The sequence below is a fragment of the Manis javanica genome, chromosome 2 (assembly GCF_040802235.1).
Source record: "Manis javanica isolate MJ-LG chromosome 2, MJ_LKY, whole genome shotgun sequence".
Lineage (NCBI taxonomy): Eukaryota > Metazoa > Chordata > Mammalia > Pholidota > Manidae > Manis > Manis javanica.
This window is the reverse complement of record NC_133157.1, coordinates 4888857-4915957: the sequence shown is the minus strand read 5'-3', so window position 1 is coordinate 4915957 and position 27101 is coordinate 4888857. Positions and strand designations below refer to the sequence as shown.

Below are 27101 nucleotides of genomic sequence, written 5' to 3'. Positions count from 1 at the left end.
AAATAAAATGAAGTAGAAAAGTAACAAAGGCACTGACCACTGGAGCAGCACAGAGACAAAACGCAGTACAGTAAGCAGTGAGAAGCCTTTAAGGTAGTAAGTACACACTCAGAGAAAGGGGAGTGTGGACACCCTCAGAGAGGGACACACTCAGAGGCTTAGGATTCTGTCTTTTAAGGCTTTCAAGAGGGGGGCAAAGGACGGAGTGGGGGGTGGCACAGGATTGACACGTGGTCTCATGATTCCCCTCTCTGTGAGAGACAGTATGTCACCACCTACAGTCAGTCCTCTAGATAATTCTGTAAGATAAACTTAACACAGGGAATTTATTGATCCTGTTCTTCTCCAAGATAGTGGTTACCCTCAAGCACTGGAAACCTGTCAGTCGGGACTGCTTGCCCAGCCTTAAGATAATTGTTGACTGATTACCTAAGAATGTGTTGGGAATCTTACCTCCCAACCGCCTGGTGTTTAAAATGAAATCTGAGCCTTAAGATGGAGTTCCTCCTGTTCTTACTACACTATTTATATCACAGCATTTTTCATCACAGGCAGGAAAAGTTCATCATGATGCTTGTCCCATGGCCCTGCCCCACCTCAGAGATACGCTGAAACATCGTAGCATGCGTCTGACTGTGTGCCCCGGTGCATACTTTGTCCCAGTGTGTTCCTGAAACCATGCTTTCTGCCTGGCCTTGCAGTAATATTTGCTGATGTGCAAATACATTTTATCTCTTTGCCAGGGTGTTTTTTTTGTGTGACAGTTTTTACACTCTAGGCACTTTTACCATAGCAGAAAGAACAAATGATTCCCAAGGGTACTTAAGTTTCTACTTTTGCTATTAAGAAACTCCAAAAAATACTTCAAAACATTTACCATTAAGTTTAAGGAAATTTTTGGAAGTACTGGACTGAGTATGACACAACTTTAAGCATCCGAGGAAAAACTGTAGAAGTTTGTCTGCACGTTTTGATTCTTACATGTTTTGCAACTTATGACAACCTGATACTATACAACCTAGTGCCTGGAAGCCAGTCTATGCTCAAGGTCAGGTCCTTCATTTAAAGAGACTACCTATAAATTCACAATTTCAAATGGCCTTCTGGGTTAATTCTGGGCTTTGGGAGAAGTGTTGGCTCTGACATCTTATTGCGTCTGTTCCTCTTAACGTCAGTACCACCTCCACCTCTTTTTCTTGCTGGAGGGCTTCATTACTTCTTTGCAGCTTTATTGAGGTATAATTGATATACAGTATTCTGCACATATTAAAAGGCAGCACTTGATGATTTGGGGCGCAGGTATACACCCAGGAAACCATCACCACATCAATATAGTATTTCCACCACCTTCACCTTCCTCAGACTCATTTTAATCCATCATTCCCTCCTGCCCACTCCCCCACCCTCAGGCAACCAATGACCTGTCACTACAAATCGGTTTGCACTTTCTAGAATTGCACCTCAGTTGAACCATCCATTGTTACTCTTTGTCTGGCTTCTTTCAGACTACTTGAGGTTCAGAAGTATGGAGCATCCTCACAGTTCTTCCCCTCGTGGCCCCTCCTCCACCTTCAAAGGGCACTGCTCCAGCCTCGGCTCCCGAGTTGCACCTGCGACTCTGACCCCCCTGCTTTATAATCAGAGCCTCGCGATTACACTGAGCCCACCTGGGTAGCCCAGGGTGCTCGCCCATCTCAGATCCGTAACTTATCATAGCTGCAAGCTCTCATTTGTCATGTAAGGCGACACACTCACAGGTTCTGAGGATCAGGACATGTTTAGGGAGCTATCCCGTCTGTCACGGACGCTATGAACATTTGTGTGCAAAGTATTTGTGGAGACACATGCTTGCATTTACCTAGAAGCAGAATAGCTGGGCCCTAGGTTAAGTGTGTGCGTTTCATTTCAAGAAGCTGCTAAATCCATCTCCAAAGTGGTTGTGCCATTTCACGCTCCCACCAGCAGTGTCTGAGTTCCAGTTGACCTACATCTTTGGAACGGTCAAGTTGTTTTTTGGGTTGTTTTGTTTTTTAAATAGTTTTACTTATATGCCAGGTACCGACTTCAGCAAAAATACGGAGCTCACTGCTTCCACCTAAATTATCCTGTTATCTTAGCCTACCTCTTCCCACAGCGTTTCTCTCCCAACCCTAGAGAGACGCAATCAGAGATGGAGGCAGCTTTACTGGTAACAGACCTTATGCTGAAGCACAGCTCCAGGGAGCTGGTATCGTCAGTACTAGACACCCCGGGAAACCTGGGGCAGCCATGTCCTCAGATCGTTGTGTTCCATTACCGTCACGACCCCAGAATCTTCACTCAACAGAAAGCTCCACTCTAGTCACTCTGGGACCTTCGCGTGGCACAGCTGAACCCTGTGCACTACTGAACCCTCAAATTCACCTCCTGGGACAGTCCCTCCCCGCTGGGCTTAATTTGCATATCCCTAGTAACTAATGATGTTGAGCATCTTTTCATGTGCTTATTTGCCATCCATATATCTTCTTTGATGAAGTGTTTGTCCAAATCTTTTGCCCACTTAAAAAATTGAATCATCTTAATATTATTGAAGTGTAAATGTTCTTTATGTATTTTAGATACATGTTCTTTATTGGATATGTATTCTGCAAACATTCTCTCCCAGTCTGTGGCTTGCTTTTTCCTTTGACAAAATTCAACATCCACTCGTAATTAAAAAAACAAAACAAAATGAAAACAATTCTCAGTAAACTAGGAATAGGGAACCTCCTCAACCTGAATAAAGATTATCCACAAATATCCTTCAGCTAACATCACACTTAATGCTGAAACAGTGAATGCTTTTCCTGTAAGATCAAGAACGAAGCAGGGAGGTCTGCTCTTATCAATGCAGTAATGCAAATAAATAAAGTCCTGTAGATGGGAAAAGAAGACATAAAACTGTCTCTCTTGAAAACTGCATGATCATCTACATAGAAAATCCCAAAGAATCTACAAGGAAGTTACTAGAACTAATAAGTGAACTTAGCAAAATTACAAAATGTAAGGTCAATATACAAAAGTCAGTTGTATTTCTATATATTACCTGTATTTGTCATCTCTTTCTGCATAACAAATTATCTCAAAATTTAGCTTCCTAAAATAATAAATTTAGTGTCTCACACAGCTTCTGTGGGTCCAGAGTTCAGAACTGGCTGAAATGGGACTCAGCATTGCTCAAGTGGTTTCAGTCAAAATGTTGGCTGGGGCTGCGTCATTTGACGGCTTGACTGGGCCTGGAGAATCTGCTTCCAGGGCGGCTCACCCACATAGCTGGCAAGTGGGTGCTGGCTGTTGGCAGGAGGCTCAGGCCCCTGCCATATGGCCCTCTCCATAAGGCTGCTTGAGTGTCCTCACAACCAAGAGAGAGCAAGGAAGACGCTAAAATGTTTTATGATCTAACCTCAGAAGTCAAAACTTGTCATTTCTGTGGTATCCTATTGGCTGCATGTGAGTTGGTCCTATGGTGTGTAAGGACACTACAAGAGGGAACGAACACCCGCAGGAGTCACTAGGGCCCTCATAGGGGCTTGCTACTATACTAGCCCTTGAGCAACTGGACACCAACATTTTTTATTTATTTTTTTAGATAATTATTTTTTATTGAAGGGTAGTTGACACACAGTATTACATTAGTTTCAGGTGTACAACACAGTGATTCAACATTTATATACATGATAATTCTAGGTACCAGCTATCACCATACCAAGTTGTTACAATATTTTGACTATATTCCTTATGCTATACATTACATCCCGGTTACTTACTTATTTTACAATTGGAAGTGTGTACTTTTTTTTTTTTTTATGAGGGCATCTCTCCTATTTATTGATCAAATGGTTGTTAACAACAATAAAATTCTGTATAGGGGACTCAATGCTCAATGTATAATCATTAATCCACCCCAAGCCTAATTCTCGTCAGTCTCCAATCTTCTGAAGCATAACAAACAAGTTCTTACATGGAGAACAAATTCTTACATAGTGAATAAGTTACATGGTGAACAGTAGAAGGGCAGTCATCACAGAAACTTTCGGTTTTGATCACGCATTATGAACTATAAACAGTCAGTTCAAATATGAATATTCGTTTGATTTTTATACTTTATACTTGATTTATATGTGGATACCACATTTCTCTCTTTATTATTATTATTTTTAATAAAATGCTGAAGTGGTAGGTAGATGCAAGATAAAGGTAGAAAACATAGTTTAGTGTTGTAAGAGAGCAGATGTAGATGATCAGGTTGGGCCCCAACATTTTAAGATGTACTGTGAACAGCAGCACCAAATAACCATGAAGTATTTATAGATAACTAACAAAATAAACATACTGATACCCAGTGGAATTTTGCCGCTTATTAGCTATACTGCATGCAAAAGGTGAATTTTTTGCATTTTTTTTAACAAAGGAAAGAATTCCTCTGTATAAAAAATGAAACTTTTAAGACTCAACCCCAGTGCCTATTCTATGACAACACTGGGATTGAAATGCTGAACTTCAGCTTTACTTTCTACTAAAGTTCTTTACATTATGTGTGGGTTTCAGAAATGGCTTTTCACCTCGCCCCAGTGAGAAGGGGCCTTATTGTTCCATGACCTGGGACAAGTTTCTTCTTCTTCATAGCAGTGTAATAATGTGATGCCCTGAGTCGGTTCTTTACCTATCTGAAGGCATTTATTACCCACTCCGTGAAACTTCTGATTGCAAAGGGTTTCAGATTACCAAAGGCTAGAGCAGAAATGGGAAGTATCTGCTTTGGTCTAAATTTGGCCCACTGCCTGTTTTTGTAAATAAAGTTTTTTGGGAGCATAGCCAGTCATTTGTTTACTATTTATTGTCTATAGTTGCCTTCATGCTAGAATAGCAGAGATAAGTAGTGGCAACAAACACCACTTGGCGCTCAAAGTCTAAAATATTTACTATCTGGCCCTTTTTTTCCCGACCCCTGAAGGCTAGAGTAATTTAGCCTTTTGTAAAAAGGAATCTCCAATTTTCATTGTGAGGAATACTTGCCAGGTGACTAGGAGGTAAGTACTCACGTAAATGGCCCATCTGTTGGTCAGTCTTCTAGGCCATCAACCTTCAAATCATATTAACTGGAAATAAAGGGCAAAAAAGATCTCTGGGGACAAGAAATCAGTCACTAAGACTTTATGCTAAATTTTATCTTTAAAAAATGCAATCCATAATAAACTTATTTGGTTTCTTAGCCCAGAACATTTTATCTACCACATGTTGGTGTGAGGGTAGAAAGTAGGGTTGGAGAAAGGTATTATTTGAGCCAGACCATGGCCACAGGTCTGGCAGCCTGATAGTAAAGTAATAGTAACCCAAAGAATGAGACAGAATTCTATTAACGCACAGGGTGATAATACCCATACTAGTGCTCAACTATCAAGAAAAGGTTAACCACATCCAAGATTCTCTGTTTAAAGGTAGTTTTAAAAAATTAAGATTGCTCTTTAAAACCCACAAAACTTTAGAACTTAAAGGTTTCACTTTGGTTATCTGGAAAACTAACTTATGGGGAATAACTAGTATTATTCTTGAGATATTTTTTCAAAAGGCTTATTGCATTGACAATCCTGCTGTAACTTACTACCTACTAACTAATGGCCAGGATGGATAGAGTTCATGGTATTAAAACCCTTACATTATATAGTATTTTCCACTCATTACTATCAACAGCCTTCTTACTGGATCCATTTTGAGAAGGCAAATGTTATTTTAACTTCATTGAAGTTACACAAGACGTGCTATGGTATAAGGGCTAATCATTCTTTGCCAGCGTCCATCCATGTGCCATCATGGGGAAGCAGGTTTGATTGGAAGGGGAAGATGTGTGGTAAGCTGCCTAAGTTCAAATCCTAGCTATGTCATTTGCCAGCTGGGCAAACTGCTATACTTCTCTAGCCGTCCCTTTCTTTACTTCTAAAGTGGGAGTAATAATAGTATCTGCTTCACCAAATTGTTGTAAGGATTTAATAAACTATTGCAGGTAAAGCACTTGCAAAGTGCCCAGATGCAAACTGAGAGAGTAGCAGCTATTAATATTTCAGCATGTTGCCCCCTGATGATTCTGAAGAACACATGAACTTTTTACTTAACACCTTGACCTAAGTAAAAATTCAGGGTCATTTTTGGGTAGTCCTATATTGACAGAACAATCTTGTGTGTTTTTACCTCCCTCGATAGTTGAAGTGATCTGGAATGCTCTTAATGACCTGACTTGGGAGTATTTTTCAAGACAACTCTTAAGGCAGAATGCTGCTCAAGTGGTCTTATTTCTATCTCATATGGCTCCCCTTTATATGCATAACCCTTGCTGTTTCCATGGGTTCCTTGGGGGTACTATCACAAAAGTGACTGACTTAGCGGACTTCATCTTTTATTATATTATGTCCTTTTAATGCTATGTTGCCCAGGTGCAACAAGCCAAGTGCAGTCTTTGCAAGGATTTTCATTAGACACGAAGTCAACTTCAGTGTATTAACCAAGTAGCATCACAAATAAGACCCACCATTATCTTTTTCTGGGCTTTACCTCTGATAACTTGGAAATTTTGCCCAATTTTCAGGCTATTGCTACTGCCACTTCCTGTCCTTATCAGACTGCAGGTACACTGAGAGCAACTGAGACCTTCAAGTCAGACTGCAGAAAACCTCTCAAAAAGTGAATCTCATCTCTCCTGGGCCTCAGATATGGCACAGGTAACAAATCTTGATTCAGAAAAACATTTGACTCTTTGCCAGTCTTCCATTTAACTTAACTTCATGCTAATATTTGCAGATAAGCTCATTCGCATAGATACATATTTTTTCTTCTACAAAGACAATTCTGAGACAGGGTTTTTATGACCCCAGGTGAGAGAGCTTCAGACATAAGTTGCATAGATTTCCGTGGTCACATTTCTGTGGTCCTACTCTGTTGACCGTTTGTCTTCAATTTCCCCACCTGGCTCTTGAGCTTATAGGCTGAGAGGACCCCCTGTCAGCAATTAGCTTTTCGATTTTTTTTTTCCCAGTTCCCTTGCTCATAAACCTCTGCAAGAGGGTCATTCCTCTGCCGTAGAAGTTCCACCTGCCCGATCAAACTCTATTTCCTGTAACTGCTCTTGAAAGGCCGTGTTCATCTGCTTGAGCACAAGCCCTCCCGTCCTGGGTTCCGAACAGTAATGTCTTCCCAGGCTCAGTGGCAACCTGGGAACCTTGCAGGGATCCAGTGTCAGACCACCACTCGTTGCTTCCTGGCGATCTCCATCACCAGGGTTTCCGCCGGCATCTCGGCCAGTCCTTCCCGAGAAAGCAGCCGCCATCCCGCCTCGCCTGAGTCCCAGGGTTCTCCTGGCCCGTCGGTCCTAGGGCGGCACCGCCTGACCAGCATCCCAAGCACCTGGGTCGCTAGCCGGGACCCACCTGGCCCAATGGCTAGCAGCAGGAGCACAGCGTAAGCCGCGGCGCAAGCCGACTCCTTGAGGCGCAGCTTGGTGACGTATCTACATGGCAACCCCGCTCCAGAGCATGTCGGCCAATCGAGGCTGGCCACTGGGCGAGAGACGGCAACTCTGCTCAATAGCATCCCTCCTACAACTGGAGGCTCGCCCAGTAGCAAAGGTGAATCAGCCAATGATGCCTACAGAAGAAACAAGGAAGGCGGGGAAACAGGACGGGGTGTGGCCACGAGCCCCGCCTGTCACGCCGAGAGGTAGGCGTTCTGGGCATGCGTGAAGGAGCCTGGGGCGAAGGCGGACCTGCTGTGGGTGTACCTCGGTCGATCGTTCTTCGCGTCTTTTAAAACTGCTCGTCCGCACTGTGAGAGCTAGTTTAATTAAAACTGAACATACCACACTGGTCCACTTATCCAAGCACAGCCGATGACACCTATTTATGTCTATTCAAAAAAAAATTAAGCGTATTAAATTTTACTAATGTGTATTATATAGATTGATCCTCAAGTGTGTGAGAGCGCCAGGGTCAATCTGAGCAATTCCTATGAGTAACGTTGAGTATGGCTCAGACTTCTTTTTTGAAGAATAAAGATAGGCATAAATAGGATCATATTTCCCTCTCGCACCCGAGGGAAACAGTTTGTATCCTCCCCAGGCACTAGTGCCTGACTTCGGAGACTCTGCCCTCCAGCCATTGCTTTGTTGTCTGGAGAGAGGCAGGAACCGGGCAGATGATACATGGACTCTGGAGACAGACTGCCTGGGCTGGCGTCCTGTCTCTGCTGAACGATCTCAGCCAAGTCACTCAAAGCCTCTCTGCAATTTCCTCATCTTTAAAATCAGGGTATTAATAGCATCTGTCTCATAGGGATCTTGTGAGGATCAAAGGAGTTCATATGAAATTGCTTACAGCAATGCCTAACCCCAAATCAGTGCTTAAACTGTGATAATGATGATGTTGAGGGGGGTGGGTATAGTCTCAGAACAGGTGGGGCCCACTAGTGTTATCTGTCCTTACTCCTTTTTATTTATTTTTATTTATTTATTTTTTCAGTATGGCCTTTTTTTATATCATTAATGTACAAAATTATTTGAACATTATGGTTACTAGACTTCCCCTATTATCAAGTCCCCCCGACATACCCCATTACAGTCACTGTCCATCAGCGTAGTAAGATGATATGGAATCACTACTTATCTTCTCTGTATATATTGCCTTTCCTGTGTCCCCCCTCCACTACATTACGTGTGCTAATCGTAATGCCCCATTTTCCCCCTTATCCCTCCTTCCCACCCATCCTCCCCAGTCCCTTTCCCTTTGGTAACAGTTAGTCCATTCTCGGGTTCTGTGTGTCTGCTGCTGTTTTGTTCCTTCAGTTTTTGCTTTGTTCTTATGCTCCATAGATGTGTCCTTACTCCTTTTTAAAGACAGGCTTTGAGTCAAAAACAGCAGGTTCCACACTGATTCTCCAAGAATTAGCCTTTCACCTCATAAGACTTACTTAAGGTTTCTGAGCCTCGGTTTCCTCTTCTATAAATGAGAGCTGAGGTAAGGGTAAATGACAGCATATGTATAACTTACTTAGCATAGTGTCTGACATTTAGTAGATTCTCAGTAAATAAGAGCTGTGACAGATACTAACGTGTGTTCAGCTATCCCCATTTCCTCCATGGCATTTCACTGGACTATACACTAACCAGCCTCCCATGCAGTTAGTCAGGGCCACATACTGAGTTCTGGCCAGTGGAAGATGGGCACAAAGGATGTGCACACTCCCAGGCCTGTCTTCCTCTCAGTGTCCTTCTCTACACAACTGGGAGTGACAGTGGAACCAGAAGATGGAAGATTCCTGAATCCCTGCAGCACTGCTTGGAACAGAGTGGCTCAACCAGGACAATCCCCTGGAGAGAGAAACAAAAAATAAACTTGCATTGTGATGCGCTGCTGAAATGCTGGGGTTGTTTGCCATAGCTGTTAGTCAGTCTAGTACTGAATAATGTCTATTATTGCCATGCTATTTTTTTTAACTTTTATCCATTAGCACTGCTGTCTTAGTTGCCACAAGATTGAAAGTGCTTTTTGAGGGTGTGTTGTTTTCTGAGGGCATTTTATATGTATGTCTCAACAGGATTGTAAGCCTTCCTTGGGCTGTTTCTTTTGTGCCCTCTCACCCCATACCCACAGAGCCCCGCTCATCCAGTGAAGCCTGTGGGATGACAGAAGGGTTCAGTGTATGGGTGGGTGCAAAGGTTGTTTCCTACTTCATTTATATTCCTCTTCTCCTCTCCTTTTTGATGGCTTCCTTTGTTCATTCATTCACTCACTGATTTAGCAAATAGTTCTTGAACTCCCATTGTGTACCAGGCACCGCACGAGGCTGCAGGTAGAGCAGTGAACATGCAAACCATCTCACTCCAGATGGTCTTACCGTCTGATGGGCAAGTATTTTCAGGGTGAAACACTGGTCCGTCAGCTCCATGGGCATCCTCTCTGTCCTGTAAGCAAGAGCACCCCTGATCCTGGTGTTGAGAAGTGAAGGGAGGAAAACCTGGTGCTTTGGAGTGGGAGGTGGGCACCAACAAGGGCCTTAAAGGAAGCACTGTCCAGGTCTGAGGTTGAGTAGGAGTCACCCGGGCATGGGGGAAGTTCCGGGCAGAGGGACCAGTCGGTACCAAGGCAGGAGAAAGCTGTGACCCAGGAAAGGGAGGAGATGAGAGGTGAGGCTGTAGGAGGCCAGACTGTATTCTGGAAAGCCAAGGAACTTGGCCTGAGACATTAATGAAGACCTGGCAAGGCTGGCAGCTGCTGTTTCACTGGTTAAACCCTCCCCTGAAAGGACAGGAATAACCACAGGAGCAGTTCAGCCCAGTCTCTCAGGGCTGGGGCAGGGGACAAGCACCTGGGAAAAGCCACTGCTTGCCGCTCTGGAAGAACTTTTGCAGGTGTGGACCCTGACCTGTGGGGACACAGCCCCAGAAGCCCAATGGTCTCATTATTCTTGCTGCATTTTAGACTCCACACCTGGGCCCCACTGGCATGCCATCCCCCCTCTGGCTATTGTTTGTACCTGGTCCTCCACTGGGATGATGCAGACCTGTACATCCAGCCCACATGAGAAGGGGCTTGCTGTAATCACCCCCAGCCATTCTGCATACACCTTCTTTAGACCAGCCTTGCAATTAATGAGCAGCTAACCCACTGGCCCCGGCAAATAGGACAGAGTATGTCTTCATCCAGTTTGTTGGCTGGGAAGTGAACAATAGATTCATGTAGGCAGCTTAGTTACTCAAACTTTTTTACAAAATTTCCTTAAAATTCCCTTTTCATTATTTTCTTCTATTTTTTTTTCTTGATCTAACCCTTGACCAAAGATCTTGCCACCAAACAGATTCATTATGGCCCAGTGGTGAAGAGTATAAGCTTTGAAGTCAGACAAAACTGGGTGTGACTCCTGGATCTGGTGGTCACTGTCTGAACTTGCTTTTCTCATCTGTAAAACGCAGATGCCAGATTCAATGAATGTAAAATGTTTAGCACATTGCCTGGCACTCAGTAAGCGTGGAAGAAGGAAGCCACTATTCCATATTCAAAAAACGCTATTGAGCTCCTACTATGAGTCATGTGCTCAATAACTAACTCAAAGTGAGCCTAGTCTTTTTGGGTGGGGATATCTGTTCACATTTTAATTACTATGAAGGAAATAAGCTTAGGTAGTTTTCAAAGTATGGTCTGCAGATCCCTGTGTTCCCTGGGTCAAAACCTTTTCACTGTGAGAATATTTGCACGAATGGTGCAGAAACAGCTGTGGGTAAACCTGTTGGTGCTTTACGAGGAATCAGGGCAGCGGCTGGAAGCTGTCCTAGTGGCCTGTGGGTAAAGTGAAGGTTCCTATGGCCGGCATCCTCACCTGAACCTAAACCACTTGATGGTGTAACTGGCCTGCTGCCAGGCTCCTGCTTCCACACCCATAGGCAATGAGCTATTATTGACTGAGTCACTAATAAAGAGCTCTGCCCAGTGCTCTGGGTGGAGGCGGAGACAAAGGAGGATTACACACCTGCACACTGTTGGATACAGACTTAATTCCAGTGCTTCACCTATCGGTGGAAGAACAAACCAGGTCATAAACCCTTTCACCCCAAGAACATTCCATTGTCATTCCTCAGTCTCACTGAATTTGTAGTGAACTTGCCTGGGGCTGAAACCCATTGGCCAGACATGGCCATTGCATTCTTTACTGTCATGTTCTCACAGAAAAAATAAAGGCCAGTTCTACTTTAGAATGTTCTTGATGAAGCAGTAAAAATAATTTTATTAAATCTCAACCTTGAAGACATGCTTTTTTTAGTATTTTGTCTGACAAAGTAGGGAGCACTCAAAAAGTACTTTTCTGCTGTGCAGCGCAGGGGTTGTCCCCAAGAAAAGCATATGACTGATGCTCGAAAGGGTTGAGTTACCAGTTGAACTAGCTCCTTTTCAGGGCCCACCATTTTTTTTTTTTTAGATAATTATTTTTTATTGAAGGGTAGTTGACACACAGTATTACATTAGTTTCAGGTGTACAACACAGTGATTGAACATTTATATACATGATAATTCTAGCTACCAGCTATCACCATACCAAGTTGTTACAATATTTTGACTATATTCCTTATGCTACATCCCGGTTACTTATTTATTTTACAATTGGAAATGTGTACTGTATTTTATTTTATTTTATTTTATTTATTTATTTTTTTGTGAGGGCATCTCTCCTATTTTTTTTGATCAAATGGTTGTTAATAACAATAAAATTCTGTATAGGCGACTCAATGCTCAATGTATAATCATTAATCCACCCCAAGCCTAATTTTCGTCAGTCTCCAATCTTCTGAAGCATAACGAACAAGTTCTTACATGGAGAACAAATTCTTACATAGTGAATAGGTTACATGGTGAATAGTACAAGGGCAGTCATCACAGAAACTTTCGGTTTTGATCATGCATTATGAACTATAAACAGTCAGTTCAAATATGAATATTCGTTTGATTTTTATACTTGTTTTATATGTGGATCCCACATTTCTCTCTTTATTCTTATTATTTTTAATAAAATACTGAAGTGGTAGGTAGATGCAAGATGAAGGTAGAAAACATAGTTTAGTGTTGTAAGAGAGCAAATGTAGATGGTCAGGTGTGTGCCTGTAGACTATGTGCTAATCCGAGCTAGACAAGGGCAATAAAACATCCACGGATGCAGCAGATTTCTCTCAGAATGGGGGGGGGGGGAGGTTCTAAGCCTCACCTCTGTTGATCCCCAATTCCTCACCTGATGGCCCCCCTGCGACTGTGCCTGTCTTAGGTTGTTCCTCCCTTGAGGAATCTTACCCGTCTCTGGCTAACCAGTCATCTTCCGGGGCCATACAGGGAAATGTAAAGTTGGTAAGTGAGAGAGAAGCCATATTGTTTGAAAAGGTTAGTTTTTTACTTCTTTGCATATTTATGCCCTGTGGCTTCTATCAGGGCCCACCATTTTTTTTTTTTTTTTTTTTTTTTTTTTTTTTTTTTTTTTTTTTTTTTTTTTTTTTTGAGAGGGCATCTCTCATATTTATTGATCAAATGGTTGTTAACAACAATAAAATTCAGTATAGGGGGGTCAATGCTCATTGTACAATCATTAATCCATCTCAAGCCTAATTCTCGTCAGTCTCCAATCTTCTGAAGCATAACGAACAAGTTCTTACATGGTGAACGAATTCTTACAGAGTGAATAAATTCTTACATGGTGAACAGTACAAGGGCAGTCATCACAGAAACTTTCGGTTTTGATCATGCAATATGACCTATAAACCATCAGGTCAAATATGAATATTCATTTGATTTTTGTACTTGATTTATATGTTGATCCCACATTTCTCCTATTATTATTATTATTTTTATTTTAAATAAAATGCTGAAGTGGTAGGTAGATGCAAGATAAAGGTAGAAAACATAGTTTAGTGCTGTAAGAAGGCAAATGTAGATGATCAGATGATCAGGTGTGTGCCTATGGACTAAGTATTAATCCAGGCTAGACAAGGGCAGCAAGACATCCACGGATGCAGAAGATTTCTCTCAAAGCAGGGGGGGTGAGGTTCTGAGCCTCACCTCTGTTGATCCCCAAATTCTCACCTGATGGCCCCCCTGCGACTGTGCCTGTCTTAGGTTGTTCCTCCCTTGAGGAATCTTACCCGTCTCTGGCTAACCAGTCATCTTCCGGGGCCATACAGGGAAATGTAAAGTTGGTAAGTGAGAGAGAAGCCATATTGTTTGAAAAGGTTAGTTTTTTACTTCTTTGCATATTTATGCCCTGTGGCTTCTATCAGGGCCCACCATTTTTATCTGACAAACTAACTATAGTTATTCAGACAGGGCAGACGTTTTTTTTCCAAAGTGAATAAAGGGAGCCTCTCATTTCAAGGAAAGCAACTGCCAGGATTTGTTGCCAAGGATAAAATTTGAAATTTCATGCAAAAGTTGAAATTTTGGAAAACTTGTATCAGCCACTGTGAGCTTGACAGTTTCCCAATTAGTTTCTGAGAGTGGTAGTGATATTAACCGAAGTGATTTTTAAGTATTGTAAAATTAAATGTGTCAACATTTGGAAGCTCTTCGTGACTCTGAATCAGTGTTTTCCAGATGACCAATGCATGATGTTACAAAATCATGTATTAGTAAAGGATCCATGGAAAGTGAAAGATACATTTTAAGATAATGGACTGTGGAGAAAGTGACGGTTCCTATGGCATGAAAAGGGGTTCTAATGTCAAAAAGGTTTAGAGCTGCTGATCTAGGATCTTTGTGTCATAAACTGTTCAGATAGTTCATGAATAATGTCATCTAAGCCTTAGGCAAGCCACTCCATTACTGCTCTCAGGGAGCCCAAAGCCTCTGGTTTATAAAAATGGGCTTGTCCTTCCCTGAGGGTATTTTTCCTCCCAGCGTCTCCTCTTCATTTCCAGGACCTGCCGTCAGCTGGACTGCCCTGCAACCTGCCAGCCTTGTTGGTAGGTAGGTATCTGAGCCCCTTGCTGATCCAGGAGTCTCTTCAGATGCCACATGGGGAAGAGCCCCTGGCTTTACCTGCCGCATCTCACCTTAGACTCAGACAACTGAGCCTTTCAGAAATAGAAAAGTTGTGTCTCTTCTCTAAAATTTAAATATCACCTGAAAGTCTGGAATCTAAATGCTACATGTGTGAACAAGGATGTAACACAAACTGACCAAGAGCCTAGCCAAAGTGCCATTTCAAATCAGGTTATTTTTTGTTGTGGTAAAATACATGTAACATCAAATGTACCATTTTAACTACTTTTAAATACAGTACAGGGACATTTAGAACATTCACAATGTTGTGCAACCATCCCCTGTATCTCGGTCCACAATACTTTGTTCCATCATCCTGAAAGGAAATCCCATACCTCACAGGCAGTCACTCTCCACCCACCGCTTCTCCCAGCGCCCGGTGAACACTAGCCTGTCTTTATGGGTTTACCTATGCTGGACATTTCATATAAGTGGAATCATACAATATGTGGCCTTTTGTATCTGGCTTCTCTCTCTTAGCATGATGCTTCCAAGGTTCATCCATGTCATAGCATGTAACAGTGGTTACCCTCGTCCATTTTAGTGGTTAAATAATATTTAACCATGGAACTACCACATTTTGTTTGCCCACTGTCACTCGATGGACATTTATTTGGGTTATTTTCACCTTTTGGCTGTTGTGAATAATGCTCTTATGAACATTCATGTGTAAGTTTTTGTTTGGCCATCTGTCTTCAATTCTTTTAGGTCTATACCTGTGAGTGGAATTGCTGGGTCATATGACAATTCTATGTTTAACTATTTGAGGAACCACTAAACTATTTTCTACAGCAGCTGCACCAACTTTACAGTCCCACCAGCAATATAAAAATGAGTGTTCCAACTTCTGTATATCCTTGCCAACCCTTGTTGTTTTCCATTTTTTGAACTATAGGCATCCTAGTGGTTATGAAATTATATCTCACTGTGGTTTTGATTTGTATTTTCCTGGCAGCTAATGATGTCAACCACTCAGGTGCTTGTTGACCATTTGTATGTCTTCTTTGGAGAAATGTCTGTTCAAGTGCTTTGCCCACCTCTTCATTGGGTTGTCTTTTGATTGTTGCTCTGTAAGTGTTCTTTATATATTCTGGCTGTTAGACCCTCATCAGTATATTGTTTGCAAATATTTTCTCCCATTCTGTGGGTTATTTTCCTCCTTTCTCAATATCCAGTTAGATTTTGAGATTTGTTATTTCTTCAGTACCTACATTCCTGGGATACTGGCCCCAGAGGGCAAGACCTGCTTTCTCAGTTCTCCTGCCAATGATCCTGTCCCCCAGCTTCAGCCTGCCGCCTCCACCTCCACCTCCCATGTCAGCTCCACCAGCTGGCATGGCTTCCTGGGGCTCCATGTTGAGCAGGATGCTGGCGTGGCTCACGGGAAAGGAGGACATGATTTTCAGGGATTCTGCCATGTGTGCAGAAAGGGAGTGGGTGGCCCCCTTCCTGATATTGTCACCGCTGTCCTTTATGTGGGAGCCTCCATAGACAGGTGGCTCTTCTCTTTCCTTTCCTTCTCAAACCCCTTGTCTCAATATTTTTTTATCTGCTTTCACTCAGATGATGTTGCTGAGTTTTAAATCTTATCCTCAATTTTTTTATTCCTGGTCTTGGCTCCCTTCCTCTTTGCCTCCTCCACCCCCAGTGTCTATCCCCTTGGCAGAAAATGGAGGACAATTTGGGAAGAATCAGGTGTGATGTGAAGGGAAGGTGCCAGGGCTCCATGCCCTGGACTCCTGTTGTCACTGAGCCCCTCAGAGGAGATTGCTTTTAGTCTTCGACACTCAGATGCTGCCCACCCTGGTGTGAGTGCCAAGGTCTGTGTGGGGGCCCCTACTGCCTGTTCAGCCCCAAGTGGTGTATTTTTAGCTCAAGGCTCCCGTCCATGCTGGAATGCATGTTTCCTGGGATGGGGCCACTTTTCCGCCCATGGTCCCCTCTCAGTGCCCAGACGCTTCCATCTCCAGGCTTTTGTTCAAGCTGGTCCCTCCATCTGGAATGTTCCTCCCAGTCTCCTCTGATTAAACTCCCCTCTGCCTTCACAGCCTGGCATCAAAGGCACCTGCATCAAGAAGACGCTCCATCTCCACAGCTGGAATCAATTTCTCCCTGGACTATGACTCTGTCCCTCCGCTGGTTAAGATGACCGCATTTTCTGAACTGAAATTGGGATTCATGCTCTCTCATTAGTACAACTGCTCTTTGGAGAACAGGTGCAGAGAATATGAAAGTGCTCAACCAGGAATCCTGGAACATATGATCACTACGCAAGTTGTAGGCCTCACGTTCCCAGGTCATACTGCAAGTCAGAACCAGGCTCCAATGGTCAGACCATCTCAGCCCCGTGCCTAGTGGGTGGTAATACTTTAATAAATCACAGTTTTTATTTTATTGTGTTTGCTTGTTTGTTTGTTTCTAATGCACCTTACCTTGGGAGTATCTTGAGCATAGAACTCTGAGAAATAACAAGTTATTTTAAGCCAGTAAGTTTAGGGGCTGTTTGTTACACAGCAATGGACTGACAAGGGAAGCTCTGATGTATCTGAGAGATATAAGCGATGACAATAGTTACCAATGCAAGCTGAGTGCCTGCTACATGCCAGTTTGTGCTGGCAGCCAGTATACGCAATCTTGTTCAATTCTCACAGCAAACCCCTTCTCCAATCTTCAGAGGCTCCGAGAATTATAGTCACTTGTCTAAAGACGCACAGTAAAAATGAGGACAGAGACAGAATTCACCTTAGGTCTGTCTGACTCCAAATCCTGCACTCTTAACTATGGCTCCATGGCAGGGGCACTTCTGGGGGAAGCACAGAGACCCAGTGCCTGCCTCTGGGTTTAGCTTGGACAGGCCCCACTGAGAAGGTGAGCCGAGGTGAGCTGGCTGGGCTTCTGTGCCTTGTGGAGCCAGCAGACAGTGTAGACGGCCGTGGTGTGGGCAGCACTCAGGCTCAGAGTGGCTGAAGAGCGGCTTGGCCTTGAAGCCAGACAGAGGTCACACGAGAGGCCTCCAGGGCTGGCCCAGGCTCTGCGCTTGGGCCAGCTCTGTAAAGGCCGATTCTGTGTTTGTGTTCTCAGTGTCAACATGTCCCTCACTTCCCTTCCCTGCAGTGGGACCTGATTTGCCAGAGCTTTCCAGGGTCCTTTCAGAAAGGGTCTCCTAACCCCACTTGTGGGATGAGTATCTGGCAGCCCGCAGTGATGGGGGAAGGGCCTGGAGCCTCCACTTACTGATCTGTAAAATGGAGGTGATGATAGCCTCCAACTCACAAAATCAGGTTGAGTGGCTGTGATACCCAGAAAGTGCTGCCAGCACAGCCAGCCCCACAGGTGGACACTCTCTCTTCCAGCCCTTCTCCTCTGCCACCAGCTCCCTGCGTGAACCCGTCTGCTTTTTAGTTTTTGCACCTGAAAGTGCTCAATAAATGGTAATTGTTAGTGATGGAAGGATGAAAGGAACCCAGCAAAAACTTTGACTCTCCAGAGTGGAGTGACTAACGGGAGCTCTCCTGCTCTTTTGGAGGCCAGGCCTGGACACAGCACCACCAGAGGTCAAATTCCTTATCTGAGTCTCAAATTCTCTCTCCCTTCATTTTGTTCTTCTTTCATTCCATAAGTTCTCTTGAAGCACTTACACATTGTATACTAAGTGCTAGTTATTCATTAAAACCTGAATAACTCGTGGTTCTGTTTGGAAGAGCGCCTAGTCTTGTAGAGGACACAGACGTATAGAAATGACAACCACCAGCAAGGCTGGGATTGTGATGGAGGGAAGGTGGGAGGGAGGTGCTGGGGTGGGGGTTAGATCAGAAGAAACCACAGCAAAGGACAGAGAATGATGCCAGGTCATAAAAGGAATCAACTTTCCAAATGAGTTCCCTCCAAAATAAAAGGAGTTGAAGTTGACCAATGACAGGGTTTTCAATATTCCACATGAAATTAATGCAAAGGAGATCCATATTCAGCCCTAATATGGTTTACAAAGTAAATCATGGAGAAGGAAATACATTTATAAGTACTATACAAAAGTATTAAATTTCAAAGTAACAGAAAACTCATCACATTTTGGAAACAGGAAAATTATATATACATAAAATTTGCATTAGGCCTCAAGGGATGTTTGAAGTTCCCCTTCTGGGTCAGTTTGGGTATCTGGAGAGATTTCTCCACTCATAAGTAGAGTTGCAAGTTTCCTATAATGTAAAAGGAAAAAGGTAAAAATGAAATAAATTCTTGCCCACTGGTTCCTGCCAACTCTTCCAACTTTGCATGGCTTTGTCCACTAGTTCTTTACTTTCTTTCCATATTCCAGCTCTGAGTACTTGGTGTTTCATTTCTCCTTGAATGCCCTCACCCTCTCCCCATCACAGAGAGTCTCTTGGGGCTAAGTAACCCCGGGAGCCCTGGTCCAGCCTTCACGCTCTTCTTCCTCCCGCTGTCCTCTCTGGGTCCTGAGTTCTGGGAGAGCTTGGACAGGCTCCTTCAGTGTCCTGGAGAAATCCCAGGTGCCAGCCCTGGCTGACAGCCTCAGTCCACAGACCTGCTCCAGCATCTTAGCCTTGCTTGCCTCTAGGAGGGCTCAGACATCCAAGACTGGTGCTGCTGGGTTCCAATCCTTGCTTCATCACCCGGGCCATTGGTGACCTCGTCTAAGGTCACTTAACTTCTCATCTCCATTTCCTTATCTGTAAAGTGGAACAATAAGAACTGTCTCCCAAATAGTAAGTGATCTCTCATAAAGTGTGTAGCAGTATGCCTGGCTCAGAAAAGATGCTCAGTAAACAGGATCTATCATTGTCCACCCCGGAGAAGTGCAGAAAGAAAAGGATTTCCTGAATCCAGGACGTGATTTGTATGTAGCCTGACCCTTGGGCTCTCTGGGAGAGAAGCATCCTGCCATTGAACTCCAGGGACCAAGCCGCCCTTGCTGTCCCTAGAGGGACCACCCCTCTTCTCCCTCTGCGTGAGGAGCAGAGCACCTGTTGACTTCCCCCCAAGCCTGCATGGTTATTATTTCCTCTTGCCTTCCGGAGCACTCAGGGCTGTCCAAGCTTTTCATCTTTTGTTTTCTCTTGTCAGATAATAGAAAAGGTAACCCTCTCGTTCTTAACGAGTCCCAGAGTCTGTTACCTCCCAGTCACAAAGGTCAAGGGGGAGACACCCATTCCTCCCTTTAACAAACCAACCCATATGCATAGAGCACGTACTGTGTGCCAGGACCTGTGCTGAGTGCCAGCCCTAACCCTAACCGTAGTGAGGTGCATGTGGGTTAACTTTCCTTCCAGGCTTGGCTGTGTGGCCTTGGGCAAGTTACTTAACCTCCCAGCGACTCGTTTCACACCTGTGAATTGGAACAATAACATCTGCTCAGCGCCAGGATTAGACGAGACAAACCACTCCAGGCCGTCTGCACAGGTCAGGGCCTTCCTGGTATTTACCCCTGTGTGCGCAGGCACAAGTGCCCGAGGGGGGGGCGGGCATGATTGGATTCCAGCCCCCTAGCTACAGTGCTCTCTTTGATTTTTCAAATTGTTTTTCTAATTGCCAACGTATCAGAACAAAAGGTGAGAATCCTCCTTAGCTGTCCAGACCTTGGATGGACCTCAGTCCGCGAGGTAAGCGAGGGCAGAGTGCATTCTCCAGACCTTTTGTTTTGTGTTCACACAAATACACACACAAACACTCAAGAGGAGTGGCTTATTATTTTCCATTTTACAAAAAAAGGGATAAAGTATAGTGTGTAACCTTGTTTTTGAATGAACAATGTATTATTTTAGTTTCCTTTCCGTGCCTATGTCATGTGCATGTTTTAACGAAATGCGGGCTCGCGGTGTGTTCGGAGGCGCTGCAGTTCCACTGGGAGGGGGCGAGGCCGCGCCCGCCCCGGGCCCCACTATCCCAGCGCCCCCCCGCCGGAGCGCCCGTCCCCCGCTCTCCCAGCTCCCAGCCTCCTCCCCTGCCCGCTGCCTGCTCGCGCACACCCCCCCGACCCCCGCCAAAATTCTCTCCCCAGGCCCCTGTCCGGGCCCCAACTCAGTCCCCCCCTTCTTATCCCCCTTCCCCGGCTCGCGCCCCGAGTCTCCGCCGCCCCTCCCCCAGGCCCTTTCCCCTTCCGGGGCCCTCCCCGCCCCCCTTTTCTCGCCCCCTCCAGGGACCCCGGCCCCTCCTCGCGTCCCCCCCGCCCCAGCCCCCACCGGCCCGGGGGGCGCGGCAGGGGGCGCTGCGCGGCTGAGGCGCGGCGGCGGGCGGCCGCGGCGCGGGGAGGAGGCCGGAGGAGGCGGGGGCGGCGGGAGGCGGGGGGCGGGGAGCCGCGCGCGGGAGGGAGGCGAGCGGCGAGACAGGCTCCGAGGCTCCCGCGAGCCAGCGCCGAGCGAGCCCGGGAGGTGGGGAGCGAGCGAGCGAGCAGCCGCGCCGCCGCCTCGCAATCCGCCGCCATCCCGCCGCCTCGGCGCCCGACCGCCGCCCGACCGCCATCGCCCGGCCCAGTCGCGCCCGCGGAACCAGACCAGGTGGGCCGGGGCGCGGGTTGGCGCGGGCCGGGCCGGGGCGGCGGCGGCGGGCGCGGCGTTAAGATGGAGGCGCCGGGCGCCGCGGCCGGGCTTTTGTCTCGGTGGCGGCTGACTGACGGCGGCGGCGGCGGCCCCCGGGCCCGGCCAGCCTTTGTCCGCTCGCGCGCCGGGCTCTGGCCGCCCGCGCCGCCGGCCGGGCGGGGGCTGCAGGGCCTGGGAGGCGGGCTGCGGGCCGCCCGGGCCCTCTCGCCATTGTTGTGGCGGCGCCGCGCGGCCTCGGCCCGGCGGGGTCGGGCAGCTGCTCGGCGGGCGCCCGGAGGCCGCGGAGCCGCCTTCCGCCCGGGCTCCCGCAGCCGAGGATGCCTCTGCGGTCTGGGGAGACGTGCACGGCGGGCCTGCTCCCCGCCCCATCCTAATTACTTTCAAAAGCACCAGCCCGAGGCGGAACCCGGGGCCGCGGCGGCTCTCGGGGCCGGGGCTCGGGGTGGCGGTCGCCGAGCGGACCCCCGAGCGTCCCCGGGGCTGGCGGCCTGTGCGTAGGGGGCCGGGGGCTAACAGCCGCCGAGGGTCGCGGGTCGTTTGCGGGAACGAGAGGATCATCTGCAAAATACTGAATGCTCTGTTGCTGCAAATGTTTAATAATAAACAGGATGTCGCTCCTCGGAGCCTGCCAGATGGGTTTTTTTCTTCCTTCTGTTTTCTTTTTTCTCCCCCCTCCCTTCTAAGTAAGACACACAGCGCTGTGAAATCGTGGGCCTCCAAAGAGTGGGTTTGCCTACATTAAATCGGAAGGTTTTTTTTTTTTTTCTCCTTTCTCCCTCTCTTTTTCTAAATGTCGTGGGAGGCCCGAGCCCACCTTTGGGCAAGGAGGAGGTGATTTTCAAGAGAATAGTTAGCTTGAAAGAAGTGGGCGAAAGCGGGTGACTCTCTGGAGTGTGTCATTTGCTAAATGGCCACCTGGGAGAAACCTTTGGCAGCCTGTGGTTTACGGGGTTGTTAAACAGCCCCTGAGATTTTTTTTTTCTTCACGGTTTTGTGTGCGTTTTATGTGGCTTTTTACATTATCATCCAGTTTGGTTTTTGTAAGCATCCATTTGAAGTCTTAGCTTGGTTTCTCCGAACCCAACTGCAGCCATTTAGCGATGTCTGTTCAGGGCTCTGTGGTGTCAGGTGGGCCTGGCCAGGCCCACGAGGGGCAAATCCTACTTGGGTCACAGAACTCTCCTGGGGTTCTCAGAACCTTCGTTGGCATAAACAGGGACATTGCTTGTTCTATCTCTTAGTGTTGGAAGGTGTCATGGTGCTAATGGCTGTAAGCTGGTTATATGTTCATTATTCTATCGTAAGACCCAGAAGAAGGCCTGGCATGCAGTTGTTGTTCAGTAGTTGTTTGTCCTAAGGCTGTTTGTATGTCTGCCGTCAAGTCCTTGGATGGAAGTTAGCCACTTGTGGTACCACCCGTAGGGCTGTGCCATCTGGCAGATGCCACAGGTGCTGGGCTAAAGCTGGGACAGGAGAAGGAATTTAAGGCACACACATCACTGGGCACTTGCTTTTTCAGTGGTGGGCCTCAAGAACTAAATAGACCTGGGCTGTGTGGTGATAAGGGCCTTGTTTTTGGATCTGGGGTGCCTGCCTTTTGCGAGGTTGTTCTTACAGCTCTGATTAAAGGCAGAGTTGGAACAGTATGAGATACTGAGGACAACACGCAGAGGCCCAGGGAAGTCCTGCCTCTTGAGGGCAACTCCTGTCCTTTGGGAATGGCCAATAATCACTTGGGGAGCTTCTGCTTGTTCGGGCAGGTGTGTCTCTGGGAGCCTTGATTTTGGTCCTCAGTGGGTTTACCTTACAAGAAAGGCTCTGAGCCTCAGCTCCTGCGTCTGTATAATGGGAATAATTAGGCCTTGCCTTAGGTATCTGTGGGGCTCCCCAGAGCCTCATGTAACTATTTGTAGCAGTGTTTCCATCCCTAGGAGGGTGATGAAAATGTATGTTGTTTTCATTGGTTACCTTACCTAGTTCTCTGTTATTTTTTTTCTCCTAATTCCTGATCTTTTTCTCCTGGATGATGGAACTGTGGCCTCCCCACCCAGATTCTATCTCCAGCTAGTATTTTGGTATCACAAGTACCACTCAACTGCCTGGAGCACCAAAATGGCCTAGAAGATCTGGGCTGCTCTGCCAAACCTGGGTGTCTGCGGTGTATTGGAGACGGTAGGAAGGGCTGAGGGTAATACAGGAAGACTGACTGCAGTCTTGGCTGCAGCTGAGGGTTGAGACCGAGGTTACCTCTGGGCCAAACTTGTGCTGGTTTGAAAACCTCTCTGGAGGCACTCTGCTCAGACGTTCGGGGCCTCTGCAGCCTAATGGGAAATTTTTTTTGTTCATTTTGGCATTCCCACAACCATCTTTCTTTTGTTTTATTTTGTTCTGTCTTTTTAAACCTCCTCAGAACCTCCTCCAGGCCTTCAGGCTGTGGGATGGAGACATCTTAGCCAGGGTCCTGTCTTCCTTCCAGTTTTCCCTGAGTCCCACCTCTTCACCCCTGCTTTCAGTCTGATTTCATTCCTGCCCAGCCCGGCTCTGGACTGTTTGTTAGCTGGTTGGTTGGGGAAGGAGGTGACTCCACTGCCCCGCCCACTAAACCTTTTTACCTGTGAATTTCAGTTAACCTTGGGGCACCCTAATGTTGATTGCATGGTGGAGGGGCCTTGTCTCACCCTGCTGTGGGGGACTGCTGTTTCCTGCAGGGCTCTGGGTCCTCTCCAGTGTCTTTTGAGCGGAAATGGGTACAAAGAAAGCCTGGGGAAGGGAGAGCCAGCAAACCCCGGGAGAGTGGAATTTCAGGAATGGCGAGTCAGTAGTTCCAGCTTGGTCTAGTTGCCTGGGTCCTGACGGAGGGGTTTATGCGACACCTTTCAGTTGGCCGGTTCACGGTTCTCCCACCCCCTGTTCAATTTCAGTTCCCTTTCTTCCTGAAGGATTATTTTACTGTACTTTCAAGATTTTGTTACTTTTTTTTTTCCGCCTTGCACAAAGTACTGACTCATGTTGCTAATGGCTGTAGGCTGGTTATATATGCTCATTATTCTCCCTTTTAAGCTTGATCATTTCTATGTTGGTTTCTATTTCAAACCAGAATAGGCCAGGTGGGCCTGTGTATTTCTAAAGTTGATAATGAGGCTTCTCTACTGTCAGACGTAGATATCTTGTTATGGGCGGGCAGGTGTTAAGCAGGAGCTGTCTACACTAGATTTTAAAGCAATGCTTTCCCCTTGAAAAATAAAATTTCTAGCAGAGATCTGTTGGGCTTTGTGCTCTGAATCTCATAAATTACTCAAGGCTAACTAGACTGCCTTCTTTTCAAATTGTAACTCAAATTCTTGTAAGAGTTTTTTCTGGGACTGGTATAGCCCTAGGAAGCTTGGATCTATCATTCTGACAAAAGTAAAGGCATTTATTTACCTGTGGTGCTGGAGATAGGAGAGGGGAATGGGAGATAGTGAGCTTTCTGGGGAAATTAAATTATTCATGACAAGCTTTTAGGTTGAAAAGGTGCCCTGTGGACCTGGGCCTCCTCACCTGGGAGCTTGAAGACAGGGGCTTTGCAGTCGTGGAAACTGCTGCTATCGGTGGGTGGCACGTGGGAAACTACCCTAGACGGGATGCCTTCCCTTAGTGTCTGGAGTCAGAAGTCTTGTTGAGCCATGTTCTTAGTTGTGCTTGTTGGTTTTTCCCGTGTGGCCCGAGCGGAGGGCTAGGTTGTTCCTGTGAGGTGCTGTGTGTCTATGGGCAAAATGAAGTCTCCCTTAAATCCTTCGTATTCTCTCAGACTGCCTCCTGCTGCCCCCACTGTTGCCCCTGGTTCTGTAGCTCTGCTCTATGTCCTTTCTACTTCCTTTTCAGGGCAGCTATCAGCCTTTTTTTTCTTGGTGGCATTGCTAAAGCAGTGTTTATTACTTTTAAAAGTCATTCTCATGTAACAGATCCCCCTTCAGCATCTACTCTTTGCCAGGCACGGTGGACAGCCCTCTAAGTAGTTTTCCACATGCATGAAAGTAATGTTTTTCACTGGGGGAAAAAAAAGGAAAATGCTGAAAAGAATAAAGGCAAAAATTAAAATACAAATCACCTGTAACCTCCAGCGATAACTATAGCAGAGAATGGTGTGGTTCTTTCCTTTCATTGCTCTTTCAAAATCAGGAAAGTAGTATATATACCACCCACAGTTCATACACTTCCTCCCGGTGTCATGGTGTATTTCCCTAAGTAATGGAAAACATGACTTTCTGATTGTAATTGTTATTATATGGCTATGCCATGGTTTATTTAATCCTTTATAATGACATTAGATTGTTTCCCATTTTTCCTTCATAGGAACAAAATTTTAGGGAGCACTCTTTATGTAAGTCTTGGACCCTGTTGCTATTTCCCGTAAGTGGAATTTCTAGTTTGAGAGCACAAGTTTCTTCTAAGGTTCTCTCTGGTTCAGTGTGGGTTTTCTCCTTCAGCTGTTGAGTTCAAGGTGGCTGCCTTCATGGGCCATTAAGTTCTGAGTGTCTCAGTCCTGGCTAAACCTCTTACACTATTTACAGGTTTGGGTTTGAACAAGTGTCTTGACTTAAGCAGATGTGGAGGTCCCACTTGCGTTCCTCAGGGCTAGTGGGGAGAAGGCAAGCACCTCCTTAAAGAAAGAGGCCTTTGGGGGCCCCTCAACCTAACTTAGTCATTACCCTTCAGAATTCTTTCCTAGTTCTTATTGCTTTTCTTTATAGCTCTTTTCACAACTTTAAATACAGTTTTTGAAAACAATTACTTCATTGTGGTAAAATATGCATAACAAAATTTACCATTTTGACCGTTTTTTAAGTGTACAATTTTGTGGCGTTAAGTAAATTCGCATTGTGTGAACCATCACCACCATCCATCTCCAGAACTTTGTCATCTTCCTAAACTGAAACTCCTTCCGCATTAAACACTAACTCCCCCTTCCCCTCCCCCAGCACCCACCATTCTACTCCATCTCTATAAATTTGATGACTCTAGACATACTATGTAAGTGGAGTCCTATAGGATTTGACCTTTTGTGTCTCGCTTATTTCACTTGGCATAATGTTTTGAAGGTTCACCCGTGTGTAGCAGGTATCAGAATCCCATTCCTTTTTAAGGCTGAATAATACTCCATTTTTTATATACATTTTGGTTCTCTGTTCATCCATTGAGGGACAGCAACTCATAAATTCACTTCTGTTTTTACTCTGAATCATCCTTTTCCCCCGATGGAGTGCCTGAGTGCACCAGAGTGGACTTCGGTTGCTCTGCTCTCTCTTCTCACCAAGTCTTAACATAGAGGGCGGGGTTGCGTAGGGTGTGCGGTGCAGCTGCATAAGCGGCTTTGTGGGACACCACTTAGAAGTCAAGCACAGCTCAGCCTGGGTGCTGGGTGGGCAGAGGCGGCCTTACCGGAAGTGCAGCAGACTTGAAATAAGCACCATTTGAAAATAGTGTGCTAAGCCCTGGAGTATTAAAAAGGTGTTTCTTAGTTGAAATCAGAAATGTACAGGCCCCAGAAGAGAGCTTGGGGGTCAGCTTACTTTCCAGGGTGCCAAAAGCCCTTTGAATGTGCAGGTGTTTTTGTGTGGCCAGTGCCAGCCCAGAGGAGGGCAGATAGGACCGCAGCTCTGGGAAGTCCAGGTTGACTTTCCCCATGTGCTTTGAGGTCATCTCTTTGTGTAGGATGATGGGATGGATTACTGCAGGACCAACTGGAAAAAGGAGGTCATCTCTCCAGCACTCTTTTCCATGGTTTTCCATGGTTCCTTTGTGTCTTCCAGAGCTTTTTTCAGCAGGTGTTGTTTACATACAGTTCAGAGCTTAAAGAACTGCTCTGTTCCAGGAGGCACAGAAAACACCGGCCTGTCTGGGGGTGGGGGCACCACCACTGTTCCTGGCTGACCTGTCGATGGGACTGAATGGGCTCAGTGTTTCAGAAGGAGTTGGGGAGAGTCGAATGTTG

General features: G+C 45.9%; 1 protein-coding gene and 1 long non-coding RNA gene across 9 annotated transcripts in view; both read left to right on the top strand.

The window, feature by feature from the left end:
• The window catches only part of LOC118970447 (uncharacterized), a 37470-nt gene extending 20537 nt beyond the window's left edge, over nt 1-16933 (top strand). Inside the window, exon 3 of the long non-coding RNA XR_005058414.2 lies at nt 16622-16933. This is a non-coding gene — a long non-coding RNA (uncharacterized lncRNA). The remainder of the gene's footprint in view (nt 1-16621) is intronic.
• Nucleotides 16934-20869: 3936 nt separating this feature from the next.
• PRRC2B (proline rich coiled-coil 2B) overlaps nt 20870-27101 on the top strand; it is an 87273-nt gene continuing 81041 nt past the window's right edge. For 4 of the 8 annotated variants that reach the window (XM_073222611.1, XM_037007891.2, XM_073222623.1 and 1 more), the window contains exon 1: nt 20870-21085. The gene's annotated coding sequence lies outside the window, so the exon portion shown is untranslated. The remainder of the gene's footprint in view (nt 21086-27101) is intronic. The other 4 variants (XM_037007897.2, XM_037007895.2, XM_037007894.2 and 1 more) reach the window with 2 other exon arrangements.